General features: G+C 36.6%; 1 long non-coding RNA gene across 2 annotated transcripts; it reads right to left on the bottom strand.

Moving 5' to 3' along the window:
- Window positions 1–3,829: 3,829 nt before the first annotated feature.
- On the bottom strand, window positions 3,830–25,666 carry LOC145982507 (uncharacterized). Of its 2 annotated transcripts, none has more exons than XR_014441063.1 (3): window positions 25,556–25,666; window positions 9,222–9,403; window positions 3,830–5,715 (listed from the first exon to the last, which is right to left on the bottom strand). It is a non-coding gene; the product is annotated as an uncharacterized LOC145982507 (long non-coding RNA). The 2 variants fall into 2 exon arrangements; XR_014441064.1 differs by having other exon boundaries at window positions 25,542–25,651.
- Between the last annotated feature and the right edge of the window lie 348 nt (window positions 25,667–26,014).

The raw sequence follows: 26,014 nt of genomic DNA, 5'->3' as shown, positions 1-26,014 counted from the left end.
GGCAATAATTATCATATCTTTCCAAATAAGAGTTAATGGTTCCTTCATCTGGATCATATTTGTCAAATCCTGGCACATACGCCATGGTGCCTACCGCAACGATTAAATCCAATTAATCATAGACAAAACTCACCTAAATCTGTACTACGCCGTTAAATATTTTTCTCGTCGCCATTTAATACATCTGTTGTGTATTTGGAACACACGCAGATCGCACTCAAGGTGTCGAATAGATTATCAATGATAAGCACTCATAATTCAACAATATTTAATTGATCACAAAATTCCATTCAACAAACTATAATGAACTCCATTTATACAAGACAAAACACAATCTGTTTTTACCTACATTTTGACAACTTCAAAGGTCTTATAAACCATACAGACTATTTACGCAATAAGCGTCACACATACGACAGTTTCTTCCGTAATTTTTACGCTAAGTGTGTTACCAATTGTTTGAGTAATCCTCTTCGATTTAAACGATAATGTCCAAATGTCTTCATGACGTGTGCACCAATGACTGTTTCCTTCTGTGGGTATGGGAATTTTGGGCATGAATTTTTTCCCCAGTAGTCACTCATTCGTCAGCTGTTAGCAACGTGTCGATTATGTGCTCCGGGTGTAGTAGCTTTTTCGCAATTATTATTTTTTTGGTCGTAAGTCGGAATATTTCACGAAAATCTACAAACTGCAATAACTCGAAACCCATTGATTTCCGACCCCCAGTGCATATGGTCAAATTTGTTGCAAATGTGCTCTAGTATTACCCCTTTCCAGGAATAGGTCGAATTACCAATCACCCCGTATATATATATATATATATATATATATATATATATATATTATGTGTGTGTGTGGGGAGGCTGAATTTTGTAACCCCCCAAATGAAGGGGGCTTAGCAGAGTATGATAGCGTCTATGATGTCATCACTTTTTGTGCTTTGTGGTTATCGTTTTTACTTTTTATTTGTTAATTATTATCATTTGTCGTGTCTTGTGGATTCACTTGTTCTGACAGAGGTATCCTCCTGCACAAGATCTTCGAACAAATTCAAATTCTCTTTTAATAGCCACATGTAGTTTCGTGACTACGTAAGCCTATTAAACTATTAATAATTTATACTACAGCAAATGGAACCACACGATGATTCACGTGAATGTTCTAAAAGGAATTCTTAGCCGATGTAATTTTTCAGATATTGGAATATCAGAGTGCTTTCTCGAAAGGAGAGGCAATTCAATAACAGCTTGGCTAACAGCAGGGTGTGGAGCATATCCGTTGTATTATCGTGCTCTTCGTTGATTCGTGTCCCTGGTGAACTCCATTAAGCAAGAGCAGTGTCGGCGATTAGGGTACGAGGGGGGCAGTTGCCCTCGACATTTTGCCAGTTTTTGGGCCTGAAATGTAGCATCTAAATGTTAAGCCTTGTCTACCAAGAAAAGGTAAACTGTCCTTGCCCCTCCAACTTTCAGTTTTGGCATCAAATCGCCGCTACTGCGCAAATATATACCCCTTTCTAATAAGTTGAAGACATAGTAGTGAGAGTTGGAACTTCAAGCAGCACACCATCTCTTGCATTTCCTGTTTTCTTCAATTTTTCACTTTTAGTGTTTTTCTGTTGATCTTTCTTCTTTACATCGATTAACCCAATAGTAAAATTTCAACTCAGTCGTACAATAAATCCAATCTTTGGTCTAGGCCCTCAGCCAAGGGTAGTCTAAGGGGCTGAAGCTTAGGGCGCCATGGACAGAGGGTGCGATTCAAAGCTTTTTTTTCTTTTAAAAGACCACAAAGTCGGAATATGTGAAGGAGAAATTTACACTTGGCAGAAGTACTTTCTAGTAACACAAAGCCGGAATTTTGTTTCCAATGTTGTTCAGACACTAAGACATGACTGAAATATTCTTAAAAATGCTCAAAGGTTTTGAAAATCAGAAATTCAAACTACGAATCTCTAAATATAATCTCGTGTGTGTGCATATATATACATTTAAATGAGCTTCTCTTCTTTCCTCATTTCAAAAATTTGTATATATCACAAACCATGGCATTTTCTAGCTGTTCATGATTTATGTGTCTTTATTGGGATATTATGATGTTCATGGTGTTAAAATTACCATAAGACATTTTGAGATAATGATATTTCAGAATCCCTTTATTTTTATGTAGTTGTAGCCTGGTTTGAAAAAAATATTTTCTTGAAATATAGTAATTAGGAATGTTATAAAACGAAATATCATGCAAGAATCAATTTGTCCGTAGCAGTTATCGACATATTGTTAACTACAATAAGCACGTAGATTTTAAAGCTATCAATTTATTGGTCATTGCAAATAAAAATAACATTATCCGGACACAACGACAATATCAAAAATTATGTTACAGTGTGGTTCACAAAGTGCAATCCGATTTCCCAGGATGTAATTTTTAATATTTTGAAGAAGTAGACGTAGATCTTAAATGACCTAATAAAATATAAAATCTGCCTGTACCGCTTATTCAATTGATACGAACGATGTGATTGTCTTGGTCTGTGAATAAGTTAGAGATATACACTGAGACTAAGTTAAGGAAAGTGTAACCTGTAGCAACGGCTATTACATTGTGTACGAATTTTTTTAAAATATATTTTCCTTCTCTTTGCTACCTCTCCAAGTTGAATGTGACAACGAGAATGAATTGATAAAAGTAAATCCCAGAGCAAGCCCAAGGTGAAAGTATTGATATTTACAGTGTGTGTTCAAATATTGTATGAAAATCCGTATGTCCTTCAACGTTTTGTGTATCAATAAATTTATTTCTAAGTGTTTCAATGCTAATTGAATAAAAAATTCAAAGAAATGTACGAATATAAATGTAAATCACTGCATTTTGAAGAAGGAATTAGATGCTTATATTAATCTAATTTATTGCAAGGTACATAAATATTACCATATATTTTAGTATATTAAATGAATTCACTTTCAACAGATTTAATAGTTTACACATTCTAGAAGTAATACCGTAAACTGATCTACGAGCGAACAGCACTCGTTGCTTTTGGAAAGCTCGGTCAATATGACGTCACACGACAGCGGAACGACCTTCTAACTCTAGGGGGTGATCTCCTGGATGTGAGGAACGTATGCCTCCAATCGACCCTCTCCTCCATCCCACGCTCGTACCGGAACTATAGAATATGAAGGAGCTAACTTTTCCCCCCACATATTTCCTACTTGAGAAGGAACGAGAATGGACATAACTTATTCTTGCAGAAACACTTATCTTTGTTGTGTACCAAAGAATGTCAATACGTTGTCAGTAGTACCACACTTTGAGATATACTATTCGAAAAAACAACATTCTTTTTCGAAAGTAGAGAAACGCCGTTAATGATTCCATTCTCGTATTTTCCTTGTTACTTTAAATGTTATAAAAACTAGAACATCACTGATTTTAATTATTTTAAGACCATGATAAGCAATTTTTAAAATAAAGTGACAAAATAATTTTTAAAATGTCAGTTTGAACAAGCTATATATCATCATTGGATGTAATATATGACTGATTTATTTAGCAAATTTCACATTGGGTTTCTGTCACTCTTGGCTAATAGCGAAATTAGGATGAGTGATGATATGATGAAATTGATGAAGGAATACTCACAAAGAACGTCCACGCCCAGACCAATGTTCGAACCTGGGACCCCTGCCACCGTAGGCCACTGTGGTAACCACTCCGTCGCGCAGGTCGGCAACATATTATATGAAAAAATACATTTTTTACAAAAATACATTCATTTATTAAGATTCATGGGTACGAATCCAAGAATGAGTTTTTTGGGGGGACTGGATCGTTGCACTTTACTAGTTTATTAACATACAATACTCAATTTATCGATATTTATATTTTAATCACAGTAATAGTTGTTGGCTGTAATCAAGACTGAAGGCGGATTTGACAAGTTATAATTTGTGAAAGGTGACTTAAATTTTTCTCTCTTATATTTACAACAATAATAAGAGCGAGTACATTATAGCTACAGATCGAGTGACTTACAAAACTAGTAAATGTGCCTGAAATGAACATAATGAGCATCGAGTTCTACATTTTAAATTAACTTTACAAGAAGTTTCAGTACGAATCCATTTCTACAATAAACACTCCACACTTCGATATAAATAAATGTTCTTCCTTCTGATGAAAATTTTGTAAAAATTATAATTCTTAATGAGACGTTTCATTTGCATCACATTTTCTAAATGCACTTTACAATTAAATTGTAAATTATCCTTTAGTTTTAAAGAGCACAAATTATAATAAGTAAAACGTAATGACTAAAATAATATAACGACACTCATTGTACAGTCACAGGCAATAAAAATGGGACACTTAGATCCTGAAACACTCGCTTTCTCCTACGGCGAAAATATGATTTTAAAGCAAGTTTTCAATGGGAACTTCTAGCAACGCCGAAGAGTTAGAAAACACACATAACGCCTTGCAGGGAAGCGAATGTTTCAGGATCTTAGGTGTCCCACTTTCATTGCCGTTGACTACACCTTTCTTAACTTCAGTCTTAGAATGACCCATAACTTCTCTTAATTTGATGTTCACACACACATATTTCCCAAAGGATATTAATAGGTAAATATCCTCAACAAATCTATCAATGAAGTATGGCTATCTGCTAATACGCAATCAGCTTAAAGGTTGTAACGAACGAAATATGTCCCTAAAAACTATTCACAAGGGGTGTTCACAGTCTTTTTTTTTATTTGAAACTCTGCATCTCTTTTAGTAATCTGTTCTAGTTAACAAATTCCACTTGTTAACTTGTAGCATAGGAGATCCCTGACACTACACTATGATATTTGCGCTTGTTTTCACATTCGATTCCAATGATTCATGTGCTGAAAAACTACTTTTGTCCATCACCTTATTATTATTAAGGACACTGGAATTAGTTGTGTATTGGTGTTTTCATTTCTGGGTAAAGGGCTGAAACTTATTTATCTGTGGAAATTCGTCCACAGTCTCTAAATCTCATGTTTGCATTGCAGTTGTGCCTTTCAACCTCCATAATACGTGTTTAGTCCTTTAAAATATGAAATTTTGAGCTAACACATTACGCTGACCGTATTATTTGGGGGCAAGAATATTTCTTAGGTGCTCATGTGTGATAATTAAACTAAAACGTTTCCGCTACTAGAACTACTAGATACAACTTGTTTAATACTATTGACTCTCTTCTTGCATATCTATGTATATTAGTAATCGTGCATTTCTTAACACGAATTGAAACATTTAACCATTAAGTCGAAAACAACATGTTCCTACAGTGGATATACAATTATAGTAATAGCATAGACTGGCCATTGTAACTAAAAAAGATGCATATTTATACTCTCCGTGTTAATAGGCATATCCTATTGCAATACCATATTTAGAAATATACAAAAATATCATAACATCATGATCAGCCAGATCATATGTTGTCTAATATGTTGTCAAACATTATTAGAACTGATGAAGAACGTTATTATTATAGTACTGGTTGTAGCCGTAGTTCTAATACATTGTTGCTCATTGTGAATTAGCTTATATCGAATTGATATTAGTTTAAACATTATCCTTTCATGTGATATTTCCTCGTCATTTTAATTATTCCAGTCCGTTCCATTACAATCCCTTTCACATAGCAGTAACATCATAGCTCCTTCTGTTGCAAGGCTGCAAATTAATTAAGGAAATTAGCATCAAAATTCAACAATTCAACTATGAACACTTACGAAAGAGAATTCAACTTTTACTTCAAAGATCTTAAATTATCAGGAAAATTAGATTGAGATAGGATATAAAATAAACAATCGTATTATAATAATAACATTATATATTAATATGCCAAAATAGCCGTGGTGGTCTAGTCGGTAGGGGGTATGACTGCCACGCGGGAGACCCTGCTTTGATTCTCGGGGTGGGTGACCTGAGGTCGGAATTTTCCCGACCTTGTCCCCCTCCCTACAGTTGCTCTGGGGCTCACTGAACCTCAAATCAATCGGTACCTGGGAGCAACCTTGGTGGGTATAGGTGTTCGGAGCGTGGTGCTTGTCACATCACCTCCAAAATGGCCGAAATCGAGAATGTGTGGGGCCCTACCCCCACATCCCCTAAATGTACCTTCATGTCAAGGTGCTACATCCAATGGGAACTTTACCTTACTATGACAAATTTTCAGAGATATGTCGAAATTATAGTAGTTACATATTATATTGAAGCAATATAAATATAACGTTTCTAATTCAGAAATTGAATGGGTCGGTGCGAGGAAGTGTCAGGTCAAATGTACTTGTGAGAAACACAGACTTTTTAAAAAATCCTCGAGTCTGTGTTTTCATTCGGAATTTCTTCTGCCACTCGTACGTAACTTGCAGTCCTCATTCATGTATTCTCTGCTCATGAGCGAGATTTTCACTGCAACTCCAGCCTTTCTGTCCTTAGCCGTCATGTCATGGTAGAGTTGAGTACATTGATATATTCGTCTCCACCCGACATTTAGCCATTAACCTTTGTTTCTCGTGCATAGTTTAGCATTTACTTCTTAGCCAGAGTCTCAGACAATCTCTATTTTTTTATTTATTGCTCTTTATTCTCCAAGTCTTTCCAGCACAGATCCATTAATTTTTGTGCATTCTATTCTTCGCGATAGCTACATCTCTAAAGCTTTTAACCACTTTCTCTTACTTCTTCATAGCGTTCAGGTTTCAGTGCCATGTAGCGTTACACTCCACACAAAATAATGCTTTAATCTCTTCCTTAGCTAGTTGTTCCAATTACGCAAAATATGCTTATTTTATTAAAGTCTTCCTTTGCCATTGTTCACTTTAACTTCTTGACTGCAGCCCATTCCGCTGCTTTTGTTATATTCCAGGTATCTGAAGCCATCAACTTCTTCAATTCTTTCGACTCGAATTCTTATGTTGAGATCACTTGATTTTATGTTGTTTCTATTATTTTAACCCAGAACGTAATGGGTTAATTGTTGACCTTGCTCGTAGAGGGTACTTAACTTTTAGTATGCAATGTTAATCCGACTCTTTCCTTTGTCTAGTACTCATCTCCCCAAGGCCAATGGAGCATCACTCCAAAATAATGTCATGCGTCCACCACAAATCATATTATGCACCCCCCAATTATATAATTTGCACCCTCAAACCATATCGTAATTACCACGAGAGCGTGTCTACCGATGTAAATTTTTCTTTGCTTTACTGAACACTATACTTGATCTGCCCCTCCTCCATAAACAGGGGTGCCCATCACTCAAAACCGCCCCTAAAATTGTTCATCATAACCCCCAAAATAGTTTGGATGAGTATGTAATAATAATTGAAGTCTATTTGAATGAAATATCATGTTAAAACATATTATTAATTGTTCGATTTTCGAAAAGAAAAAAAAACAACTTAAAGCTAGCCCCTGTGGGCACCCCTGGTCTAGTGCTTCTACTAACTAACACTTTGTTTCGAGAGAGCACCTCTTCTCTCGTCTTCAGGTGCACAATTATTTTTGCGTGTGGTTGGGATCGAGCGATCCTGTAATTTTACTGCAAACCTGGTGCTATTACTCTACGGCGCTTTCTCCGGAATTTTATGCAACTTTATATTTCATTTGAGTAACTATTTCTATTTTCTGAGGAGGAAGGGAATAGTTTATATGATTTTTTCAGTTATAAATCTGATTCTTTCTTTGATACTGGTATGTTTGTTCATTGAATTCTACGAGATTCATTCCATGCATGTATCGCTGACTTCCATGTCGGACTGGTTATCACAGCACGCTACAAAGCAAGGGATTGAGGGTTCGAATCCTGACCTGCGCATTATTGTGCTTTATGAGTGCTCCTTCATCAATTTCATCATACCATCACTAATCCTGATGTTCGCAATTAGCCAAAAGTGGCAGAAAATCGAAGTGAAATAAACAAAATTAATGAATCAAATCCATTTATGTATCCACCAACCATAACAAAGAGAGCCATCCACAGTCAAGCAGATAATCAACGAGATGCAATGAAGACTGACTTAAGAGACACGATTTGTGTATCATACTACTCTGGGTTATCAGAAAAAAATAAAAAATATTTTGTCACTATTCCAACTTAGGACAACATTCAACAGTAAGAAAACAATGAGAAGTATACTATACAACACTAAGCAAGAAAACTCCAAATGATCCAGTATGAACTGGATATACAATATTCCATATAAATTCGGACGAGTATACAAAGGTGAATCTGGCCAACCTCTAGAGATGGAAAGTTAGAAAATAACCGAGTATGCATGCAATGAATCTCAAAATCAAACAGTAGTATTCTTAGCAACATAGCTAAGTTCTCTCGAAACGTAGTGTTAGAATAAGTAGAAGAAGTACCAGGCATTGGATGTAGTCCAATTAACATTGATGTTAATAAAGAACAAGTGTCACTAACATTCACAGAATTATTATTATTAGTATTTTCAAATAACAATAGAGTAATACTAATATAATTATTAGTACATGCTAATTAGGTTGAGAAAATCAAAATCTATTGGGATAATTTAAAAAACAGAACCTCCGTGATACTTAACTTATTAGAATTAGTAAATTTTATACGATTCCTAACTATTGGCTACATAAGTACCTATCTATTCAATCGCGATTATACATCCTATTTTCTCTTTGTCTTATTTACTGAATATCAATTCTATACAAATATTCAAAGTATTTAAGATATACTAATTCCGTTCTAATTTTTAATGAAGCACTGTGATTATCTACAAACAAAAAATATTGAATATATTCTACAGCATGAATCGAAATTTTAAAACAGGAACATTTTCTCAATCTGAATTAGTATATCATTCAAAATGCATGCAGACACATTATAAACAAATTTGTTATTTATATTTGTAGAAAATTACATCAGTGGGAGCTATAGTCGAAGAAAATTAATATTAATTTTCTTCTAAGAAACGAAATGATAGTCATGAACATGCAACTAATAAATTAAACTGTATTTTCTCGAGTTAATACAGAACTACAACCTGGGTATCTCAAAAGTATTTCTACGGATTTCTGCATGCAAACAGATTAACTTAATGATGAATCTTTATAAATTGTTGAATTGATCTGAATAGCGGTAGATTCCACTACGTTAATTTATTTCGAAGAACATATTAGATAAATTATAAACTTACATTACATTTCCTAGCACATGTTCTCCAGATCATATTAAAAGCACCCAGCTTCGCAAGTAAAACCACCACTACCATGAAAATGGTGAGAAGGATCGTGGATATGAAGGCAGCCGCCTGACCAGTAGTCCACCTGTAATATGATGTTCCATTGGAGGGTGTAGTGAAATTCTCTGGATTTTCCCCTAAAAGTACAAGAAGAAATTAAATAATTGAAATATGTTTTGACAGTTATATACCTAGGTAAAAACAATTAAAGAAAACGTTAATGGTAAAACATCTTGGGTGTGAAAATAAGCTGAAACGCTGATGAGAAATATTCGCCATAGCTTACAATGCCTGTGCCTTTATTATTTCCTTTGTAGCAGGTATTTCGTAGAATTTTATTTCAAATTAGCCGATTTGAAATTTTAGGGTATCACTACCGACGTTTGTTGATTCAATTTTCAACCAATAGTACTCGAAGTGTGAGGGTGAGGATGCTATCCCCCCCCCCTTAGAAAAATTTTCATAAAGCACGCCCCCCTTCAGTTACTGCATTGTCTTCATGTTGAACCATACAAACATTCTTCCAGCTATTCCTAAACTCAATTAGCAATTAAACAAAAGAAAAATAAACCGCAAAACCCTGGACCGCAAGGAAGCTCGAGGATAATTGATTGAAATAACACTTTTGGATGCGTCAACACAGGTTATTTTTTTCATTTTCACCCTCACATTATACGGGTTCCAGCCCCTAACTGTTACTAAAATTCACACTTGTCTCTGAGGACTTACCTTCCTTACATGTAAAAAGCTGAGGCTGTAAAGAAGCGCTCAGCACACACAAGTAGAAACACAGGACAACACAACTCCACAGAGGACTATCCTGATCGTAGATCCAGCCTCGTTGGCGCCCGTGGATGTGCAAGCAGTTGATATATACAGTGTTCGTATTAAATTATTTGTGTGTAGAACAATAAAGATAGTAATTATGAATACTTGTTACTCAGGCGTGCAGAGAAGAATGTAAGATATACAGGAAAAATGCAATTTTTATACAATAAGGTAGCATTCTTTAAAATGTGTATATGTTCTTGGTTATAGTGTAAATAGTTGATATATTTTCTCTTCATTCACTTCCGATTCCCAGTTAACTGAAAAACGTAATCCCAAGATACCAATACAAACTTGCTCTCAGGCTAATATATGAAGATAGGTATAATGAAATGTCTCAGAAAAATTAGTATTTGTAGTTCTTAAAGTAATATAATAATTGAATCAAATCGTTCTTCAAAGATAATGGAGTGCGTCACTAGCGTATGCAGATCATTATTTTTCGGATGAGGCTGCGTTTCAAGGGGGAGCGGGATTCACAATCAAATATTTTGTAATTACCATTTTTAACTTAGTTTTGTAAGTTGTTGAAAGACAGAAATGGTAATCCTGAGTCATTTTAAGGAGGGATTGCATTCACCACTTACATTTTCCCCGAGTTCTTTACAGCTTTCATTTGAAATTTACTTTCCCAAGATTTCGGGGCTGTAGCGCCATCACTCCTCACCCCTGCAAACGCTAAGAGCTTGGAGGTCTCTTTTCTTACAATGCCTCTCTCAAACATTTTCTGAGAGGTAAATGTGTCATATCATCTTCTACAATGGAAAGATGCTATCTAGAAAATGCTTTATGGACATTGACATTAAGCAAAGAATGCTTGGAAGAGGTTAGGAACCAATACGATCAGCTACAGTGTTGTTGATAAATGGAACATTAATCCCGATTTTAAACAAAATAATCTTTTGAAAGGTAAGAATCACTTTGATGAGCTCACAGAAGACTATATTTTCTCCGATAGTGAGCATTTTTAGATCAGTATTGGATTTGCTAACACTAAACTTCACGAGAGATTCATGTTACTTCATCATGTTGTTCAAATGTTCTCAGTTTTTATCCAAACGGTCCTATGTAATAGGGGTAACACATGGTCTATCAGTCCCAGCTGAACTGTTATCTCTTCAAATAGCTCTCGAAAGTGACTTATCCGTGTGTGAATTTGTAAAACTACTGTATGAAAAGTGCAATACAATTCTACCCTTCATTCCACTGCTATAATCCTGTTATTTTACTCTACACGTCTCTGCAGCATCAGCAGAAAGGTAATTTTGAAAGCTAAAGAGAGAAAGCGATATTCCGTGTGAAGGTTTGATTGATTGAGTTGGTGTTTTAAGTACACTTTACGCACAGTAAGGCTAATCGGGACTGGACCTGCAGTTTAAAGTGGGATCCGAACCACTATGCGCCTCCAACGGGTATCGAACCCGGGACCCCTTGATTACAAGACGACGACGCTACCACTGCGTCATCGGGGAGACCCTCCATGTGGAGGAAGCGACTGAATGATACTGGAAGTAAATCACAAAGAAGCTATTGCTTCGAATAAAAAATAAGCAAGCTATTTGTAACTTTGTCAACATGAGTTCAAAAAATGATATATTTATAAAATATATTGCAAGAAGTTAGTTAATTGCTGTTTTGTTAGTGCTGAGAAAATCTGTATTAAGGCTCGGCTGTACCTTTGACCTACTCCCAGCGAAGCCGTTTTCGAAATTTCATCTTCTTTCTAAAAGCCGATCCCAAATTCTGAAAAAAATACATTTGATTACAATTCCTTCTAGAGCAATCCCATGAATCTTCTTGCAGTTTGCTTTAGCTGTTGTCTAGATATTAGCAATAGTTTCGTGGCTTCTGAAGAAACTGGATAACAACAAAAGATTTGAAATTTCCTTTCCCGAGTAAGTGTATCTTTTAGTCGAATACACACGTGTTTTGTACCTCCATAGTAGGTACAAGAGTTACGTAAATTCAAAGTCTCGGTTACATGATATTTTGGACACCCTGGTTGGAGAGATCAGAGAGCTGGCATCTCAAATATGGCAAAGTCGTCAATAATTTGACTACACCAAGTGCCTTTAAATTATATATTTTGTTCTGAAATTTTTCGGTAGCTAGGTACCCGGTATTGAATTTGAACGAAATCAGTGAAGTGGTTTCAAGATTATTTACGTAACAAAACTTTGGAAAATATATTTTACATGCCAGAGACTTAGGTGGGCAGGCCATGTGGCACGAATGGGAGAGGAAAGAGGAGTTTACAGGATTCTTGTTGGGAAACCTGATGGTAAGAGACCTGTAGGAAGGCCAAGACGAAGACGGAGGGACAACGTTGAGATGGACCTAAGGGAAATCGGTAGGGATGGAAAAGAGTATATAGAACTTGCTCAAGATAGGGAAAGATGGAAGGCCTGTGTTGCTGCAGCCATGAACCTTCGGGTTTAAGAAGGCTAGGGAGTTAGTTAGTTAGTTATGCCAGAGAGGTTTATCTTCCAAGTACGTACGTAACCCTAGGGAATTAGAAGTTCCACGAAATTTGTTGTGCATCATATGTGCTCATTGTCATAAAAGAAAGCGAACGACGAATGCAAATATTGCGCGTGGTACTATTGGCTACAGGGGATAATTTTCTGTCACTTTTGGCTAATCGCGAGGATGAGGATGAGGAACTGATGAACGGACGATCACAAAGAACACCCATGATCAGGCCTGGATTCTAACCCGGGACCTCTGTCGTCGTAGCGCTCTGTGCTAACCACTCTATTTTTTTTTTAAAGGAAATACCCCCTACCCGGAGGTATCCCCCACCATTCACACTTTTCTCACTTTTACACTTTTCAATTGTTACAGTTTCTCAGTTTCTTATCATCTGGACAAACACAAATATGCATGCCTTATCCGGGACTCGAACCCGGAACCCCTGGCGTTGTAGCGCGCTCTGCTAACCACTCCGCCAAGGAGGCCGGTGCAATACGAGTTGAAGACAGAAATGAAGGGATTTAAAGTTAAGTAATCCTCTGCCCCCTCTTTCCCCACGGAGTACACTGGAACATTGCTACATGCTACTGCGCTTATGCAAAACATTGTAAGTCTCCAAAGGAAAACTGCAAACAGGAGCAGGGAATTCATACGTGAAAATTTCCACTAACTTGATTTGCAGAGACCTGACTTCGATTTCTACCTGGCGACCTTCGTGGGGGAGTGGTTATCAAAGCGCGCCACTACCCCACGAGTTCTTTGGTTCGGATCCCTGCCTGTTCTTTCTTAGTGTCCCTTCATACTTTTTAATGGCCGCGGTGGCTCAGTCGGTAACGCGTCTGACTACCATGATAGAGGTTCTGGGTTCGATCCCCGCAGGCTCAAATCCGGCAACTTCTAACGTTGGAAGCATCCCCGGCGCGATTCTCCAAAAGTCCAAGGAAAGCGACGTAAAATAATATAATTCAATCTAAATCAATCAATTCCTATAACTTCATTGGGACCTACGTATGTCACGTACTGCTTGTTCTTAGCGGAAACTTGCGTCCACGTTTATTTAAGTAACGCAGCAATATGTTTCCAAAATTTCTTCAAAACCAAAAGATAGTTTTAATATATGTACTCTCATTCTTCAGAAATCACGGAGGGTAGGGGGGTACTATCTTGCCCCATTGATGATGAGTGTTTGCGACCTCCTCAACGTCCCACCTGTTCCTGAGTCGCTGCATTCATTTGCTACGTATCGCAATTGCTGTGTGGTTTTAACGCACACAGCTGGAAAATGTAGATATATATTCTAAAGCTCTTGCCTAGGTTGCTTTTTGCGCAGTAGCTGGGGAAGCCAACGGTTGTTTTCCCTCAACGGCTTCCTTATTTGAAAAGTAACAATAGAGCCGTTCCCCGGTAGTTTGGGGCGGACAGTTTGTCGGAGGTATAAATACCGGGTTCGGACTTGATTAGGGCTCTCAGCAGTGTTGCCACATGAAGAGAAATTTTCCCTTTTTTAAGGAAAATTTGGAGCTAATTTTAAGTGAAAAGGGAAATTCGATTAAAAATAACTAATTTTCAGGGAAATTTTAAGACAGACTCAAAATTAATTATATTAAACATTATAAGGGATTTCAGTTTTGAAAGTGAGAACTTCATTTTATTTTATTTTTTTTATTTTGTCGTATAAGTTGTTCTGAGAGGAAGGGTGGAATTTGGGTTGGTCCATATCTGGCTACCGTTTGGAGCCGGAAGTCATTGACCATTCACCCTTATGTGCCGGCTTTGGGAGTGGGAGTCTGAGGGTATTGTTTATGTAAGGCTTTCCGTTTTCCGCGGTTCTCTGAATTTTGCCTCAAACACTGCACGTGCAAACCATAATGTTCCCGTTGTCGCAAACTATCTTTACTTCAGTCTGCATTGGACACTGGGTTAATCGTGTGCGGGTGTTTGGTGGAAGGTTTTACCCGTCTTGGACGATGGAAGATCAAGGGAAGCAAAGGAAACGATCTGCAACTCCAGAATATGTTAGAAAAATTCGTGGGGAATTATCTGAAGATGAAAAAACACCGCGGAAACAAGTTTAAAAATTCCGTGCGGATTGGCAAGAAGATCCGCAATACAAAGGTTGGCTTCAACCAGTGAAAGACGATGACTGCAAGTGTAAGTGCGTAGCATGTAATGTTGTGCCAAATTGTGGGAAAAGTGAATTAGAAAAGCATGCTAAAGGACAGAAACATAGCAACAACGTGAAAATGTTCCGAAGTACACCCTCCATGAAATCCTTTGTAAAAAAAATCCAAGACTAGTGACCACGATAACGCGGTAAAGGAGGCGGAAATACAAATTGCTACTTGTTTTGCCGAACACAACGTAGCGTTTCATGTTGTCGATCACTTAGTTCCGGTGTTGAAAGACGTGTTTCGCGACTCCAAAATTGCAGAAGATTTGACTCTGAAATGGACGAAGTGTGCGGCTCTAGTAAAAAATGTAGTGGCTCGCGTGGAAACGGAGAGACTTCAGGAAGTGTTAAAACAAGTTCCGTTTTCAGTTTCAGTAGATAAGAGCACGAACATTTCATCTGGGAAGACAATGTGTGTCATGGCCCAATAAGTGTCTCCTATGAATGGCAGAGTTAGGACACAGTTGTTAGAACTAGTACAACTAGACGTGAAGAATTGTTCCGCTGAACAAGTATACACTGCGTTCAGGAACTGCCTGGAGCAAAATAATATTCCTGTAAAGAATGTCATTGGCCTAGCGTGTGATGGAGCGAGTGTCATGGTCGGATCAAAAAAAATATTCTCGACTCTGCTTGAAAAGGACAGCAATAATTTAATTCTCATGCGCTGCATTTGCCATTCTTCGGCGATTGTCTCAAGCAAAGCATGTGAAAAGCTTCCGCGAACTCCAGAAAATCTTCTTCGTGCCATAGCGTTATACTTTTCTCATAATGCGAAACGTTACGCAGAACTTGTTGCATTTCAAGAATATATATACTCTGAAAAGAAAAAAATCTTGAAATTGTTGGCTTTCCTTCCAACAATGTGTTACTAGAATTCTAGAAAACTGGACTGTTCTGCAAAGCTACTTTCGTGTTGCAGTTTTCGAAGATAAGCTTAAATCGGCTGAATTTATTTCAGCAGAACTAAACAATCAATACACTAAGCGTATTTGTTGTTTCTAAAACATGTCTTAAACTATTTCAACACTTTCAATACCCATTTCCAATCTAGAAAAGTCCTCATTCCGCTCCTTGCTGAAAATTCGAGACAACTTTTCCGCACGCTTACTCAGAACTTTTTTGCAGTCGAAATTCAGTAGTGATTACGATGGCAATGTTTAGGATCCAAGACATTTTCTGTTGCTGAATGAAGTATTTCTGGGCCAAGAATGCGAAGACTTTTTACTACATCTTTCTGGTGAGGGAACAAAGCAAATTCGGGTGCGTTGCTTGGATTTCTACATCGTGGCAGCTACAGAAATTCAGACCCGTCTTCCAATAACAAATCCTCTCTTCCAAGAAATGCAGTTTCTCCATCCAAGTGTCCCTCTCGGTGCTAAAAGCAGTGCACAAGATTTGAACCAGCTACGTAATCACTTTCGTGATTACATTGACACATGCGAAGTGATCTCTGCATGGAGAATTCTTCCTCATTCCCTCAGCGAACAAGAAAAAAGTAAGATAAGTGCAATGGAAGTTGATGAAATGTTGCATTATATATCCCAGCTGAAGACTTTTGAAGATAAAGTGCACTTTCCAAACCTTGCAAAATTATCATCTCTCGTACTCAGTCTGCCTCATTCTAATGCTGAGGCCGAGAGGATTTTCAGCATAGAGACAAACATGAAAAACAAGATGAGAAACCGCATTGGAACGGAGGCTTTGTTTGTAGTGGCAATTGTTCGATCATCTTTTCAGGCTAAAGGTGTTAATTGCACAAACTTTAAAGTTACGCCAGAACATTTGAACATAAACATGTACAGTGTCTCTCAAAAGTCTTAGAATAACGAAATTTTAAACTAAGCAACCCAATTTACCCAAGCCGTTGGTGGGTTGCGTGTTAAGTTAGGCTCAATTTCAGGGTTGCCACATGCACAATAGATATACATGAAATACACACGCACAAAAAAGTATTATTGTATAAAATTATAAAAACATCATTAGTATATCGCAAATGACAAAATTCTTTATGAAAGAAAAAATGGGTTTTCTAGAATTTCATTGCTAATGAGTCTACAGAAAGGAAAAGAGGAGAGAGGAAACAAAAGGTGACAAAGGAGAGGAGAAACAGAAACCGGAAAGATAACAGAAAAAGTAGTGGTGAGAAGGAAGAGAGGATAGACGAGGAGAGGAGAAGTAGTGAGATGAAAGGAAAAGACTCGAGGAGAGATGGGGAAAATGGAGCAAAGAAGAGAAGAGAGGAGAGGAGGAAAACGAGAGGAGAGGAGAGGAGGGGATGAGACGAGAAGAGGGGAGTGGAGAGTAGAGTAAAAGATAGAAAAAGAGAAGAACGAAAAGAAGAGGAGAAGAGTGCAGTGGAGTCGTAAATCGAAGAGAGGAGAGGAGTGGAGAATAGCGGGATGGAGACAAGATGCGAGAAAAGTATAGAAGGCGATATGGAATAAAAGCAGAGGAGAAGGAGGGGAGAGAAGAAGGAGAAGGAGAAGAGAATAACAGAAGGGACTGGAGACGAGAGGAGAGAAGAGATAGTTGCAGAAAATATCGTCTCTGCTTCAAGAATTTATGCATTGATCAAATTATCGACATGAAACATTCAATAACATTTTAAAATGTATTATATCTGTGCGAAATGGCTTTCAGCAGAGTACAGAGCAAGATAAAATCTTCCACGTAAGATCTTTGATTTTTACCTGCGATTATATCACTAAAAGCATGAACGTAATATTAATATTTATAGGAATTATCCAAATTTTTCTCCACTTCTCGGTTCGTTGAAATGGAGATTTTTTAATTTATTATTTCTCCTCATCCCATAATTAATTCCGAACTGAATCATTCCGTTTCACAAGGCGTGGATCACAGGTCACCTAGGAACTGGATTTATGGTACGAAAGGAAATCAGGAAAAATGTATTAAGCTTCACACCTCACAATGACAGGATCTGTAAACTTAGAATGAAGGGCAAATTTCATAATGTTTCTTTAACCTTTTAACATAAAAGCCCGAGTATACTCGAAATTCCACGAAAATATAATATCCCGAGTATATTCGGGGTAACTTCTTTTTATCCGTACACATTTTAAAAGGACGATTATACTCGTTTTTCAATGTTTCTGCATGTTTCCGCTAGATAGTGCTGTTGAAGTTGTTGTTTTTTGTCTTTCCGTTAGATGTCATTAATCTCCTTCTTTTGACGTTTATTTTCGTCTACGGCGTAGGTGTGAGAAAGTCAGTTCGGGTGCCTTTGTTTTCTTCCGTGTTTTTTGGCGGTATTCTTCTTCTTTTGTGAAAATGTAGAGTGAAGAAGAACTGGATATTGAGTTTAGTGGTTCAGATAGCTCCGAAGAAAGTCATGAAGAAAGTTCAGAAGAAAGTGATGTGTCAGATTCATCGGAAACTGACTTTGCAAGTGCCAGACAGTGGTGTGAAATTGATACTTCTGGACAACTCCCAACTGCCCGACCACTCTTTACTTTCACAGGTAAGCCCGAAGTGAATTTCGAGCCACATATTGAGGATGTTATGCACTACTTTTGTCAGTTTATTGATGATGATTTTGTAGGAATTTTGGTGACTGAAACTAACAGATATGCAAGGCAGACACTGGCACGAGAATGGAAAGACACAACAATGGACGAAATGTATATTTTTATTTCACTCATACTGTTACAGAGTATTGTAAAGAAACCTATCTATCAAATGTACTGGACTAAGAATCCAATTTTAGCTACACCAATTTTTCGTCAAATTTTGCCGTTTCATAGATTTGTGAATTTGAAGAGAAATCTGCATTTCTCTGATAATAGTACATATGACGCTGAGAGTCATCCTCAACCAAAACTGAATAAAATATGGCCAATTTTGGATCACTTATCTACCAAATTTAAATCTACTTGTACTGCAGAACGAGATGTGACAATTGATGAAAGTCTGATGTTATACAAAGGACGGTTGGGTAGGGTCCAATATATACCTATGAAACGAGCCAGATTTGGCATCAAGTCATTCCTGCTGTGTGAATCGGCAACTGGATATGTCTGGTCCCTAATAATGTACACAGGCGCTGGCACTAAATTTCATGAGGACTATAAAGATTTACCCACGTCATCACAAGTTGTCATGACACTCATGAAACCCCTGCTGAATATGGGATACTGCCTAACTGTAGACAACTACTACAGTTCTCCCCAGCTTGCCGACATTTTGATATCTAATAGAACAGATGTGTATGGTACTGTGCGTCCCACAAGAAAGAATATGCCTCCATCGTTTCAAAGATTAAAACTGAAGAAGGGAGAGACTGTAGCTTTCCAACGAGGTAAACTTCTTGCACTAAAGTGGAAAGACAAAAGAGATGTCTCGATGTTATCCAGTTTCCACAGTGCGGAAATGGAAACACGCAGACAAAGGAACAAAGATGTTGTGAAGCCTGTGGTCGTGTTTGCATATAATGATACAATGGGAGGTGTTGATAGGGTAGATCAATACATTGCAAAGAATCCATTGCCACGAAAGAGAGGTAAAAAATATTATAAGAAAATATTTTTCCACCTCTTAGAACTAGCTGTGTGGAATGCCTTCGTACTCTACAGAAAACATGGAGGACGGAAGAGTGCCCTTGACTTTCGTGTCGCTGTCATTGAGAAAGTGGTTGCTCATCATCAAAGAGAAGAATTTTCACCGAAAGCAGCTGGTCGTCCCTCAGCAACGGCAACACCAATGCGACTTGTTGGTCGCCATTTTCCTTCAGTGATTCCTCCAACTGAGAAGAAGCAAAATCCTACAAGAATGTGCAGAATGTGCAGCAGTGTGCGTGATGCTAGAGGGAAGAAGGCTAGAAGAGAATCCAGATACATGTGTGAGGAATGCAGTGTAGCTTTGTGCATTGACCCATGTTTCAGGACTTATCACACAGCCAGTAACATATAAACAATGTATTTCACGTTTAGTGGTTACACTTATACATGTTTTAGGACTAATGACAAAGTCCCTATAATATAAGGAATTGTTTTCAAGTTCACTAATTAGTGTTTCAGTGCTTTTTTGTGTTTATTTTCATTATTAAAATAACTTATCTTGATTTTATAAGAAGTTATATTGGTAATATTTTATTCATTGATAGCACGAGTATACTCGGGATTTTATTTTAGCGGCTTTTCAGATGCATGTATCTCATTGTTGAGTTGTCAACAATCAACATTATTATAACCATTTATAATGTTCATAACTGATTATTTCAACGGAGTATTAAAAAAAAGTTACATTAAAATCGAAACATTTTTTTTTAAAAAAATCTGTATGTTAAGAGGTTAATATGAGTTCACGCCCCTACGGAAGACTCATCTGACGAAAATTAAAGTCAATTCTATGAAAATTTACAGTTGATACAAGATCAGACACCCAGACGCGATATAATAATAATACTAGGAGATATGAACGCAAAGGTAGGACGCGAAAATGCATACATGTCAATAACAGGCAACCACTTTCTACACAATGAATGTAATAAGAATGGTGAGTTATTATGTGAATATTCAGCTAGTAATAAAATGATGATAATGAACACAAAATTTCAACATAAAAATATCCATAAAGGAACTTGGATCTCACCCGATACAAAGACTTTGAACCAGATAGATCATGTGCTTGTTAAGACGTTAAGACTAGACGTGGATTTAATTGCGATTCAGACCACTTCTTGGTCCAACTGGAAATAAAACAAAAAATAATAGCAATTAAACACCAACAGATTCATTTACAAAAATGGAACAAGAACCATCTAAGTGAGTCTAAAATGAAAAACCTATATGGACAGTGTTTGCAAAGAAAACTAAAAGAAAAGGATACTAACATAGAATGGCAAAACATTAAGGAATAAATAATTGAAGCAGCTAATGAAATATTCCAACCCCAGAAAAAGAGAACATTCAATGAATGGTGGGACGAAGAATGTAGATTAGCTATAGATGAGAAGAATAAAGCAAGAATGAAATGCTTAAACAGAAGAACAAGAGCAAACCAAGAAGACTACATACAAAAAAGGAAAAATGCCACAAAGATTTGTAAAAGAAGAAAGAAGGAATGGAGAAATAATAATATCAAAGAAATCGAAGAATCAAGTAGGAAAAATGAAACTAGGAAATTCTATAAAGAAATGAAATTTTTTAACAAAGAAAAAATTTCAATGATTCCACTATGCAAAGATAAACAAGGAAAATTAATTTCAGAAAAGAAACTTGTATTGGAAAAATGGGAACAATATTTCAGCGATATTTTAAACAATGAAGAAACACATAACAATACTCACCTAAGAAATGTAAATCAGATAAATTATGAAGAGATCGATGTTACAACATATACTGAAATAAATACCATAATAAATAAGCTTAAGAATAACATAGCTATAGGCCCAGATAATATCTCAGCAGAATTAATTAAAATGGGTGGACGAACCTTAAAGAAAAATATTTATGACCTTATACATAAAGTATGGAATAGTGAGCAGATCCCAGATGACTGGTTGGAAGGAATAATTTGCCCTGTATTTAAGAAAGGTGATAGTAAAGACTGTAAGAATTATAGACCAATAACTTTGTTAAATGTAATCTATAAAATATATGCTATGTTATTGTACAACATTTAAATGAGTTTGTAGAACATCAAATTGATGAATACCAAATGGGCTTCAGATCTAACCGACCAACCATAGACAATATTTACATGATACGACAGATATATGAAAAATGTCATGAATTTAATATCGAGCTACATAATGTGTTCATAGATTATACCCATGCCTTTGATTCTATCAAAAGATCATTAGTCCCTGAATGCCTATTACACTTTAATGTTCCAGTAAAACTAGTAAACCTGATTCAAATTATACTCCAGAATACTAGGGCCAAAGTGAAAATTAATAGTGATCTTACTGATCAGTTTGAAGTAAAATCTGGAGTGAAACAAGGTGACCCTATGTCAGCACTTCTATTCAGCATCGTAATGGATGTGATAATATCCAAACTTGAAATAAAAGGTAATATCTCTACTCGATTAAAACAGCTATCTACCTATGCTGATGATATATTAATAATGGCAAGAACAAAGCAGGCCATGCTAGACACATTCATAATGTTGAAAAATGAGGCAATAAAATATGGTCTAATAGTAAATGAAAGTAAAACAAAATATATGAAATGTGGGAGGGAACCAAATAAAGAGAATAAACTAATAATAGACAGAATGAGTATTGATAATGTTGAATCTTTTAAATACTTAGGCTCAATTGTGATTACCAATAATTCAATAGAAGAAGAAATAAGAGAAAGAATTATAGCAGGAAACAAAGCTTTTTATGCAAATAAACAATTATTACAAAATAATCTATTCTCAAAAAAATCAAAACTTATGTTATATTGGACAATCATTAGACCAGTGACAACATATGTCTATGAAACATGGGTCCTGAAAGATAGCTTAATACAAAAATTACTTATATTTGAAAGGAGAATATTAAGAAAAATATTTGGCCCCTCCAAATTGAGCGATGGCTCTTGGAGAATAAAAACAAATGACGAGTTATACCAATTGATTAAGCATAAGAATATAATTCGATTCATAAAAGCCCAAAGATTAAGGTGGTTAGGTCATATCGAACGATTGTCTAATGAGAGAACAGTGAAAAACATATATAAATGGAAACCATTTGTCAAGAGGCCAGTAGGTAGACCTAAAGTAAGATGGGAAGATGATGTTAGAAACGATATTAGAATAATGAAGATCTCAAATTGGAAGAAGGATGCCCAGGATATAATTATATGGAAGAAAATTGTTGAGCAGGCCAAAACCCATAAAGAGTTGTAGCGCCAAATAAGAAGAAGATGAAGATTTCATAAATATCTATTGTTCACGTGGCAACCCTGAAATTTAGCCTACCTCTACACGCAACCCACCAACGCCTTGTGTAAATTGGGTTGCCTAGTTTAAAATGTCGTTGTCCTAAAACTTTTGAGAGACACTATACCGCAGAACGGAGTCGTGATGTGCCGCGATTTGTGTAAAGCAATGTACGTATATAGAAAACTACAATGCATTTTAAGCGAGTTTTGTGTGTATGCGTGTGTGTATATAACTTAGATTCGTGATAGTGTTATTTGAGATGTTATGGGCAACAATGTGCAAGTGACCAACAATACCTCTCAGACCCAATGGATTAAATTTTAATAATAGACTTGCTGTGTTTTATAAGATTCCACATAATATGTGAAATTTACCAGAATGGAAATAGGATACAGATTGGAACTTTGCTCAGGTATGTACTATATAGTTTTTTTTTTTAAAAAAAATGTGTATACATATGCGCCGAATTTAAAAATTTTAATGGGAATGCAAAAAGTGTGATTTTCCACACAAACTCTTCACATTTAAAGGAAATGTCGTTTCATCTGCGTCTTATTAGAACAGCATTTTGTGTACAATATTTTTCATTTTCTTCTGATGTTGTGATGAATACAAGGGGCATTTTCCTCCCTAAATCCAATCTCTGTTCATGTGTTTTGCTTTTTACTGAAGAAAAATCTTCAGTTGTCAGCTTTAATGTAATGTTCTAGCTTCCATCGCAAAACGAAAGAAAATTGGCTTGGTTTATCCCAAAAATAGCAACATTTAAAAGTTATTGATTTGGTTTATTTTACTTTGCTTTTCTACCACTTCTGGCTAATTGCGAATATGAGGATGAATGACGATATGATGAAATTGATGAATGGACACTCACAAACAGCCATATCCAGGCCGGGATTCGAACCCGGGACCCCTGGTGTCCTAGCAATTAAAAGTTAAATTGTTTAACATTTTGTACATACATACGAACATGGATCAATCATATTTTATTATTGTTATTATTGTTATTTTAATTCTTTAGATGGAGGGAAAAAATGGGCGAAAAAGGGAAATTTTAACCCTTGCAAAGGGAAATTTGGCTACAGATTGTGGCAACACTGACTCTCTGACACAGACTCACAGACTCTCAGATACTCAGACTCACAGACTCTCAGATACTCAGACAGTTGCCAGCTTTCTCAGATACTCCGATACAAGGACCGATGGATTCAGGCTGTTTTTTACTGACCCAGATGGATGCATAGAGAGGCAAAAAGAGAGAGCGCCATAGGTATAGGGACCTCTGCATGATAAACTGCGGGAACGGTTTAGGGCTATGCTAAATAGTGCGCTCGAAGAGTGAAGTCCTGATAAGTGCATTTCTCTGTTTTGGTGCATAAGGCAAAATGGGTAGGTTGTTAATGGAATGTAACGAAAAGATGTATATATGGAGCAGGGGCTGTATGTGTAAATAAAACTGTACGTAAACACAGATCACACAATATAAAACATTTGAGCTTTCTTGTTTAGTTAGTCAGAAAGTACTACAACAAGAGTAATAAGCTCCTGGTAGTAAAACAATTACCACATGCTGGCCTAACTCCATTAAAATAGTCCAGGGTTGACCATCGGCCCCAGTCCATAACAGTGAAATTACAAATTAACAATAAATATCATGTCATCGAGCGCAAGTGGTAGCACTAATGAAGAATAAGTTGCCTTTTTAGAAATGACGAGGACCCAATACCTCCATACACAAGTAGAGATTGGACCGGTATGAAATACAACGGAACCCAGACGAATACCAGCACGATGAACACCGTTGAAGATGCGAAGTTGAGAAGGGCGAGAAGAGGAATGCACAACACACATCCACAATCGAATTTCGACATAATAAGAGAAAAATTAAGTCGAAAAAGGACAATGCAATCATCATCCCAAGATGTGTGACTTAACACGAAGAGAACTTCGACAACACAAGATTACTTCAGCTGGCAGAGGTGAGATTGCCAGGGAACGAAATACACTTGCTTGCATCACAATATTGATGAAGTACTAATCACGATGAAGTGTTTTGGAACGCATTGAGAAGTTCCAAAAACGGTGTAACAAATAGTGTCAAGTTTGAAGGAACAGCAGAATGGCCATTCACATCCACTTCACATTGAACAGGTCCATACCATGATTCAAACTCACGAGTAATTAACGATGAACTGGCAGACCATGAGTGCACAATCCTCTATATTGTGATGCAAGCCTTCGGTAGATTTCAGTTCTTGATACACCTTCAGACCACAAGAGAGATATTACTGATCTCTGTTCTTCTTTGGTACAAATGGAGGGTGTGACTATTTTCACCATGTAAAACAACAAAGAAAATGGTTGTGAAGGTCAAATATACACTAATCACACGTCGAATGCACACTTAATTGACATGCCCGCGCAGAAAGCAGCGTGGTCACCCCAAAGAAAATTAAAGCAAAATGGAGATACTTATTGACCGACCCTCATATGTAGAATGATTTCCTAAACTTCCATATTTTAGAATTTTGGATTTGAGTTATCCTAACATTAGGAAACATTCCTATCAAAAATCTTTTCTGTAGTAATTAATTCCGGCTTGGAGCAAAGATTTCGCTTATTCCACCAATTATTGACTGATCCTCATATAAAATAGTTTGCCCAAGGTTCAATATCTTAGCATTTTGGATTTTAGTTGTCCTAACATTGGTGAACATTCTTCGAAAAAATCTTATCTTTAGTATTTAATTCCGTGTTGGAGCAAAATTTAGCTAATTCCACCCTACTACAAGTAGTAAGAAAAAAAAGTTAATTGCGTCTAAATTATACGAGGAGAAATAATTTAAGGAGAATGGTGTGAAAAACTGAAGTAACGGTAAAAATAAACAATGAGGAAAATAGATTACTTTTTAAATGTTACCTTGCAGTTCCATTTCCATTTCTGCTGAAGCTGCAGCCTCGAATCACGTCTCGTTTGCACTTGTGGGTTCTGTGAAGAAAGCACCAATACTTTTTACAGCCACGAGCAGAACAATGAGCTTATGTTACTCCAAAACAAGCTACCAACAACTAAAAGTAATGTTTACATACGTTATCGGTGTTATCAAACCCGCCTATATTACACACTACGAATGATTGTTCTGAATAGCACCTGGATGTTAGTCACTCGTTACAATACAGTCATACGATTTTATTTTGGAGCTAATAGCTCAATGCAGCATTCCAAACATCTTGCATAAATCAATCATCCATTGTTAATAGTGAGTACTTATTGGTAACTTGCATTCCACAATTCAACCAGTTGAGTTACTAACTGAATTTTGGGGCCAAATTGTTACATGAATTATTAATGCAAACAGTGCTGAATATACAAAGCTTT

The sequence above is a fragment of the Lepisma saccharinum genome, unplaced genomic scaffold (genome assembly GCF_977018435.1).
Source record: "Lepisma saccharinum unplaced genomic scaffold, izLepSacc3.1 HAP1_SCAFFOLD_208, whole genome shotgun sequence".
In the NCBI taxonomy this organism is placed as follows: Eukaryota; Metazoa; Arthropoda; class Insecta; order Zygentoma; family Lepismatidae; genus Lepisma; species Lepisma saccharinum.
This window is presented reverse-complemented; position numbering and strand designations above follow the sequence as displayed.